The sequence below is a fragment of the Chlorocebus sabaeus genome, chromosome 10 (assembly GCF_047675955.1).
Source record: "Chlorocebus sabaeus isolate Y175 chromosome 10, mChlSab1.0.hap1, whole genome shotgun sequence".
Classification (NCBI taxonomy): Eukaryota; Metazoa; Chordata; class Mammalia; order Primates; family Cercopithecidae; genus Chlorocebus; species Chlorocebus sabaeus.
This window is the reverse complement of record NC_132913.1, coordinates 80,572,703-80,581,367: the sequence shown is the minus strand read 5'-3', so window position 1 is coordinate 80,581,367 and position 8,665 is coordinate 80,572,703. Positions and strand designations below refer to the sequence as shown.

The 8,665-nt window shown below is 39.0% G+C and overlaps 1 pseudogene; it reads left to right on the top strand.

The window, feature by feature from the left end:
• The first annotated feature begins 1,789 nt into the window (after positions 1-1,789).
• On the top strand, positions 1,790-2,804 carry LOC103218309 (dnaJ homolog subfamily C member 17-like; annotated as a pseudogene).
• Positions 2,805-8,665: the final 5,861 nt, after the last annotated feature.

Below are 8,665 nucleotides of genomic sequence, written 5' to 3'. Positions count from 1 at the left end.
ATGCAAAATTCGTATTTTAATAATGCATCCAAATGCGACCAAGAAAAGATAAATGTTAACTTCCCCGTCTCTGAAAATTTTATAATGTGAAAGTGTCTATTTTTATTGACTTGATGGTTTATTTTGTAAGGATTAATTGAAATGATATATGTGTATGCCCCTTATAAACCTAAGAGTACTAGGGATAATATTAGGTGTACATTTTAAATAATATTTATATTATTCACTGTACACCTGCTTTTCTAGGCTGAGCCAAAATAGAAAAACAGGCCATAAAAAGAGAGGCCAGCAAATCAATCTGTAACGATCGCTAAAGCATCACTGAGGTAGATCCACAGTGCCAGTTAATTTGGGTTTCTATAGTCAACCGTCCCTTCACAAAACTAGCAAATCATATTTTTCTGACAAGCCTGGTTAAATTAATTTTTCTCTAATGAAGTTTAATAGAGCAATGGTAAAGTGTGCTCCTAAGTAAGTAAAATTAAAATAACCCCACATCCAAAAACCTTTAATCTGCTTTCACAAAGTGAAAGGATGCAAAATGATTACCCTATATAGAAATCATATTTAGGGCTGTTTTCTAACATATTATATTACTAAGACACATCATTAAACACAAGTAGAACTAAACTTTGTAGGCCTCAAATATAATTAATAGCCTTATAATATTGTGTTGGAATTTCTTAGCTCAAACATCTATAAGTTTGGTTTTCCTGAATGAGTGCATTTTTTGCTTGAATCTTTAGTACTTGTGATGTAATCTGAATAATACACATGATCCCAAACCTTCCATACTCAATTTTTAAAATGTGTAAATGCATTACAGACAAGTTTTTGTTTTTGTTTTTGTTTTTGAGACACAGTCTCACTCTGTCTCCCAGGCTGGAGTGCAATGGTGCGATCTCGGCTCACTGCAACCTAGCCTCCCAAGTTCAAGCGATTCTCCTGCCTCAGCCTCCTGAGTAGCTGGCATTACAGGTGCCTGCCACCACACCTGGCTAATTTTTATATTTTCAGTAGAGATGGGGTTTCATCATGTTGATAAGGCTGGTCTTGATCTGCCTGCCTCCACCTCCCAAAGTGCTGGGATTACAGGCTTCAGCCACTGTGCCTGGCCATTACAGACCAATTCTTAGAAACTTGTTTTCAACTTGTTGAATTTATTTATAAAGATAAGAGAAAAATATTAAAATGGTAAATAAGTTTTCTATTTCACACTGTATCAATAAAATATACATATTTTAATACTTTTTTAAAACTTTTTTTCCCTCATTTTTCCTGTCAGGTGTAATTGCACCCACCCACCAATTTTAAATATAGGATAATGTCAAAATCATCAGGAAATTAATAGAAATTTTAAATTCACAAACACATGATATGGAAGATACTGAAAGAACTCCATTAAGTTAGACATTATCTCCTATTTCAGGAACTCATCTGCAATATTTTAATTAGAATGCTTCTTTCCTTAAAATGCACATTAATTCTATATGCTATTAAAATCATCCATAACTAAAAGTAAATAATGCTGTTTTAAAATATTGCAATGCATTTTCATGACTTGTCTTGCTTATGAACACAATAATTTGTTCATCAATAATCTTTAAGAAATATGTAAATCTCCATACTTCATGAATGAGAAGACCAAATCAAAATAATGTGGCAGTCTGGGTTCGTTTGGGAGATAAACATCATACAGTAGATTAGCAGGGATGTTTGATACAAAGCACTATTAAGAATGGTTAGAAAAAAAAAAAAAAAAAGAGTATGAATCCGTCAGGTCCGAACCATGGCAATGACCAAGGAACGCTTACAGATGGACATGTACATGCTGCTAGACATTGAGGAGAAGGTGGCTTACAGATGGACATGTACATGCTGCTAGACATTGAGGAGAAGGTGGCAGACAAGAGATGGAGAAGGCATATAGTCAGAAGGCCCCCTCCTGCTACCCGGAATTCTTCCACTGGCAGCTGAACTCTTCCACCACATTCTCAGGCCTTGGAGGTGCTGACTGATGCTGCAGCCAGGGCTGCGTATGACAAAGTCAGGAAAACCAAGAAGCAGGCAGCAGAGAGGACCCAGAAATTAGATGAGAAAAGGAGGAACGTGAAGCTTGAGCTGGAGGCCCGGGAACGGCAGCACCAGACCCAGGAGAGGGAGGAGGAGGAGGAAGAGGAAGAGGAGGAGGAGGAGGAGGAGGAGGAGGAGGAGGAGGAGGAGGAGGAGGAGGAGGAGGAGGAGGAGAAGGAAAGCCTGAGCACCAGGACTCTAGCGCGAGAGATCAAACGGCTGGGCGAAGAGGGTTCCCGGCAGCTGGAGGAACAGCAGAGGCTATCCGGGAGCAGATACACCAGTAGCATGACCAGAGGTTGAGAGGAAAGACAGAAAATACTGAAGGCCAAGGAACCCCCAAACTAAAGCTAAAATGGAAGTGCAAGAAGGGGGCGGAGGTGAGTCAAAAGGTGGCTACTACAAAGACATTCTCCTGTGGTGAGGTTCTCAACCTGGTGCTTTCCAGGAAGAACGCAGGCACTGCTGTGGTGGAGTTTGCGACTGTCAAGACTGCGGAGCTGGCGGTCCAGAATGGAGTTGGCCTGGTGGATAACCCTCTGAAGATTTCCTGGTTGGAGGGATAGCCCCGGAGGACCGTGGGCCCCAGCCACCCAGCACTGTCAAAGGGCTCAGTGCTGTCGGTGAGGGACTACGAGAGCGTCATCAGGACGCACATGCGCCACGCGGCGGAGCTGCGATGACTGATCTCAGAGAGGCACCTGCGAGACCAGGACCGGCAGCCCACATAATCCTGGCTCCAGCCACCCGCCCGCAGCATTTTTCTTTAATGTCATCAATAAACTTTTGTCTGTTTGTTTTTAAGAAAAAAAGATGGAATGATATGATGTAAAGAAACTCTGTATGGTATCTTAGGGCTGATGGAGAGTACTCAAGGACAAATTTGGAAGGCGTTCAGACTTTATTGGAGAAAATGTGGGTCAGCTCGCTGGATACCAGGGAAGTTCTCGATTTTGGCCAGACCAGAGCAGATCTGAGTTCCTTGGCAAGTGAAAGGCCACCTCCAGGGTGCAGGGGATCAACAGCTCTAAGCAAGTGTATCCAAGGGATTCCCAGCAATTGGTGGGGCAGGAGATCTTTAGAGCGGACAGTCTGTGGGGGCTCCGGTTTCCAGAGAGTGCTGTGGAAAGATTATCACCAGACAGAGCCTGCAATGTCACAGAGGGACAAAGCCTGGGCAGGTGACTGGGACAGGCTCTACCAGCTATCCTTACCCCCTCCTGCGGACACCCAGCTCACACAGGGAGTCTCTACTGCACTGTTCCTCAAGCACCCTCTACTGCTCGTACCAAAGGAAAAATTATTTAAAATATTGTGTTTTAGAGCATATGTTGAAATGTGCATTCAGAGCTGAGAAATAATAAACTGACAACTGACACAAATGATTATTAGGTATACTTTAAGTCATTTTTAGTCATCCGAGGAGAAAAATAAGTCATCAATGAACTGCATGGAAATAAAAAAGTCAAGTGATAAAACCATAACTAAATAAACCCCGATTGCCACATCATTTTGATTTGGTCTTCTCATTCATAAACTATGGAGACTTACATAAACCTTACAGATAATTTATGATCAAATTTCTGTCTTCATAAGCAAGTGGCTTAGTTCTAAATGCAAACATATAATTCCAAGTATAATTTAAATACTAGAAATTCCTCACAAAATTGCTATACCAGATTTTCAAATTATGGGCAGGAATACTAACTGAGATTGCATCATTCCTTGGGATTTATAAGTTCACCCAACAAGCCTAAGCAGATTGTATTCACATACTGATAAATTTAATTATGGCAGATGAGTAGTTCTTAAATTTATTTTGTCATTTGTCCTTTGTTTTGCTATGTCTTGTGCTTCCTTAACTACCTCTTAGTTCAAAATTCATACTCATGATTTCAAATTCAGGCTTCTCAGAGTTGATGTTTATTGGGCTTCACCTGAGCTATTTGAACATATTCGGTAAAATCATTATGCTCCCAATATATATGTAATAAAAGAATTTGTCTAGTCTTTCTTATTGTCTGTTACTGAAATAGTGGTAGAGGGTGTGGAAGGAGAGCTGGGTAATTCCATTACATTTTCATCCTCCCACAACCCAATAACTGACATGAGTTGCCTGCTACCCTGGCCCAGCCAGGTTTCCCTTTCCACTACCTACAAAGCTGTCTCACCCTAGACAGATTTGGATCAAATAGAAAAAAATAATAATAAAATTAAACAAGAAATAGGCAGTGAAATTTAAACAAACAAGATATGATGTTTCTTTAGCTTAGAGAAATATATAGAGCAATCAATAGAAACAATCTAGTGGAAGAACATAAACTCATTACACTAAGCACTGTTGAGAATCAGAAACAAGCTTCAATCACTGGAAAGCTTCCAGACTCGAGTTTCTAGGTGACGACTTAGTCAAATCACCAGTCAGATGTTCTTATGAAACTAGCAATATTTCGAACTGTGCTTGCTTCGGATGAATGAAGGAAAGATAAATTGAGAAGTATCCGCTTATTTATTTGGAGAAATGTAGACTTCGTGTGTAAAAATCAGCAATAAAATTTCCTAATGTTTAGTAAGTACTCAAAATATTATGTCATCAATTACATTATATAGCAAAAATATGTAATATTTTTATTTATTCATACAAATGGGTTACTTTTTAATGCTGTCATTTGGAAATAGATCCACTCAGTATAATAAACTTTTTTTTATAGCTTTAAAGCATTTTCTTTTTATTTACTGTTTACTTATTCATTAATTTTACTTATTTTGTTCTTTCTTCTTATGTATTTTTATTTCACATTTCTTTATCCTTTATTTTTTATTGTTTTAAATGTTGGTAAATACATACCAAGAAATAATATATGGCAGTTAGAATTCCCAAAATCAGATGCAAAGCACACACACAAACAATTAGAGAATATTTTGATAAGTATAATGTCATATATGTTTAAGAAAATCTAGATGATACAGATATATGTGTACATTGACAAGTGCAGACATACCAAATTTGATCAAAGTAAGTGATGAGGGCTCCCTACTTGTACTAACACCAGAGTAATGGACCATTCCTTATTGCTTTCTACTAACTCTGTCCACACCTTGCAACTAGTTTCTTTGTTAAACTTCCCTAAAATCATTCAAGTTGAATATGCCATCTGTTTTGTGTCAATGCTCTAAAGTTTTAGAATGACTCCATTTCAATATTTTTCCAAAATCATTCCCATGAAATAAAGATAGTTTACCTGTTTGCAATGCAGCAACATATGATCATCAAGCTATCAGATTATGGCTTTGTGTTATGCTAACAGAGAAAGATTCCATGAGTAATTTTGAGAGTCTTAAGCACATTTTCATTTAGAGATAAAGACAAAAATACGTCAAGAAAAGAAATGATAAAAATATACATGATAATACATCTTTTAAGAAACGAATTAAAAATATTTATTTTAAAAAATTAAACAGAGGACACTTTACCATATCAGAAATAAAAATGTAAATATTAAAATAAAATAAAGTCATTACAAGATTCTGATTCTTAGCATCACCGAAATAATCAGATTAAATCATATAGAAAACTTTCAGATGAGAGGCCACTGATAGAGGGTAACTTTTTGTTTGGTGAGTAGGGAATTCTTTGCAAAGAATTTTGCATGCTGTGCTAAAGTTTCCCCTAAATTAGAAATAATTCATTCAGTTTTTCTTAGGTTAAAAATAATTTGCAACCTTCAACTCATACTTGTAGGAATATTTTTACATTTTTTGTCTCCTTGAGGTTTTCTATTAGTGAAGACACCAACAATGTTGTCTAACAGTAGGTGTCAAGGTTCTTTATTCAGTCTTAAAAAGGTCTACAAACAGATCCCATGAAACTTTTACTGTTTGATGATAAAGCGAAAAGATCTTCTGTTGTAAAGTTTGCAATTTGGCTTATCTTGAAAGATTGTCAAGACCTAATATAACCAACATTTTGAAGAAGTAAATACATTACAGTAAAGCCAACACTAAAACTCAGTGAAACAAAACAAACAGAAAATACGGTTTTAGGAAACAAAATAAACTTCCCAACTGGGATTTCTCTATGTCTTTTTATTGGTGGTGTTGATGTTTCAGCTTGCTGTTACTATTTTTAAAAAATAATTTCTCAAAAGAAAAAGAAAAATGGCATATTCAGGTATTTGATTAGGTTGATGAACTAAACAAATGTACATGTCTCACTTCCTTCTAAAATATCATTTAAATTTTAGTAAATAGTTGTCACAGTTTGGATGTTATCCTCTTTAAGTCTCATGTTGAATTGTGATCCTCAATGCTGGAGGTGAGGCCTGCTGGGAGGTGTTGGGTCATGAAGGAAGATCCTTCATGGTTTGTTCCTGTCCTCAAGGCAGTGAGTAAGTTCTTGCAAGATCTAGGTATTTAAAGGTGTCTGGCATTTCCCCCATTTCTCTCTGGCTCTTGATCTTGCCATGTGATGTGACTGCTCCTACTTCACCTTCCACCATGAGTAAAAGCTTCCTGAGACCTCCCTAGAAGCCAAGCAGATGTCAGCATCATGCTTCCTGTACAGTCTGTAGAACCGTGAGACAATTAAATTTCTCCTCTTTGTAAATTACCCAATCTCAGGCATTTCTGTATAGTGACACACAACAAGAATGGCCTAATACAGAAAGTTGGTACCAGGAGTGGGTTTTGTCATAGAGATACATGAAAATGTGGAAGCAACTTTGGACCTGGATAATGGGCAGAGGTTGGAAGAGTTTGGAAGGCTCAGAGGAAGACAGGAAGATGAGGGAAAGTTTGGAACTCCTTGGAGACTTGTTAAATGGTTATGACCAAACTGCTGTTAGTGACATGGGCAGTCAAGTCCAGGCTGACAAAGTAACAGATGGAAATGAGGAACTTGCTTGGAACTGGAGTAAAGCGCTTGTGTGTTATGCCTTAGCAAAAAAAAAATCAGCTGCATTTTGTTCATGCCTCAGGGATCTGTGGAAGTTTGAAATTGAGAATGATGACCTAGAATATCTGGCACAAGAAATTTCTTAGCAGCAAAGTGTTCAAGAAGTGGCCTACGCTCAGATGTAGGAGCAAAGAAATAACTTAAAGTTGGAAGTTATATTTAAAGAGGAAGCAGAGCATAAAAGTTTGAGCAATTTGCAGCCTGGCTATGTGACAGAGAAATTAAAGGCATTATCAGGAGAGAAATTCAGAGGACTGTGAAACAATCACTTGCTAGAGATACTAGCCTGATGAAAAAGGAGATAAGTGACAATAGCCAAGACAATATGAAAAGGGCCTTAAAGGCATTTCAGAGACCTTCAAGGCAGCGTATCTCATCACAGGCCCAGAGGCATAGGGAGACTTAATGGTTTCATGGATCAGGCACAGGCTATTACCACATTGTGCCATTCCAGGAGAGTCTTCCTAACATCCTGGACACTCTGGTTTCAGCTTATGCTCAAAGGCCCCAAATATATCTCAAATTGCAACTCTCAAGGATGCAAACCATAAGCTTTGTTGGCTTCCACGTGGTGTTAACCCTGTTGCATACGTAGTGCAAGACTAAAAGAGGCTTATCAGCCTCTGTCTCTATTTCAAAGAATCTATGAGAAAGCCTGGGTGCCCAGGCAGAAGCCTGTTGCAGGGGCATAGCCCTCACAGAGAACCTCTACTGGAGCAGTATGGAGGGCAAATATGGGGTTAGAGGCCCCATACAAAGTCCCCACTGGAGCACTGCCTAGTGGATCTATGGGAAAGCGACTACCATCCTTCAGATTTCAGAATGGCAGTTTGCACCCTGAACCTGGAAAAGCCGCAAGCACTCAATTCCAAACTTTTAGAAGAGCCATGGGGGCTGTACCCTGCAAAGCCACAAGGGCAGAGCTGTACTAGGTCTTGGGAGTCCACTTCTCACACCAGTCTGACCTGGATGTGAAACATTTAGTCAAAGGAAATTATTTTGGAGCTTTAAGATTTAATGGCAACCCTGCTATGTTTTGGACTTACTTGGAGCCTGTTGCTTCTTTTTTCTTTTGGATAATTTCTCCCTTTTAGAACGACATTTACCCAATTCCTATATCCTCATTGTGTCTTGTAAATAAATAACTTGGTTTTGATTTTATAGACTACTAGGTGGAAGGGTCTTGCTTTGTCTCAGATGAGAATTTGGACTTTGGAATTTTTTTTTTTTTTTTTTTTTTTTTTTTTTTTTTTTTTTTTTTTTGAGACGGAGTCTCGCTCTGTAGCCCAGGCTGGAGTGCAGTGGCCAGATTTCAGCTCACTGCAAGCTCCGCCTCCCGGGTTCACGCCATTCTCCGGCCTCAGCCTCCCGAGTAGCTGGGACTACAGGCGCCCGCCACCTCGCCCGGCTAGTTTTTTGTATTTCTTAGTAGAGACGGGGTTTCACCATGTTAGCCAGGATGGTCTCGATCTCCTGACCTCGTGATCCACCCGTCTCGGCCTCCCAAAGTGCTGGGATTACAGGCTTGAGCCACCGCGCCCGGCCGGACTTTGGAATTTTGAATGATGTTGAAACAAGTTAAGACTTTTAGGGGACCATTGACAGGGAATGCTTGTATTTTGCAAGGCAAGAAAAATA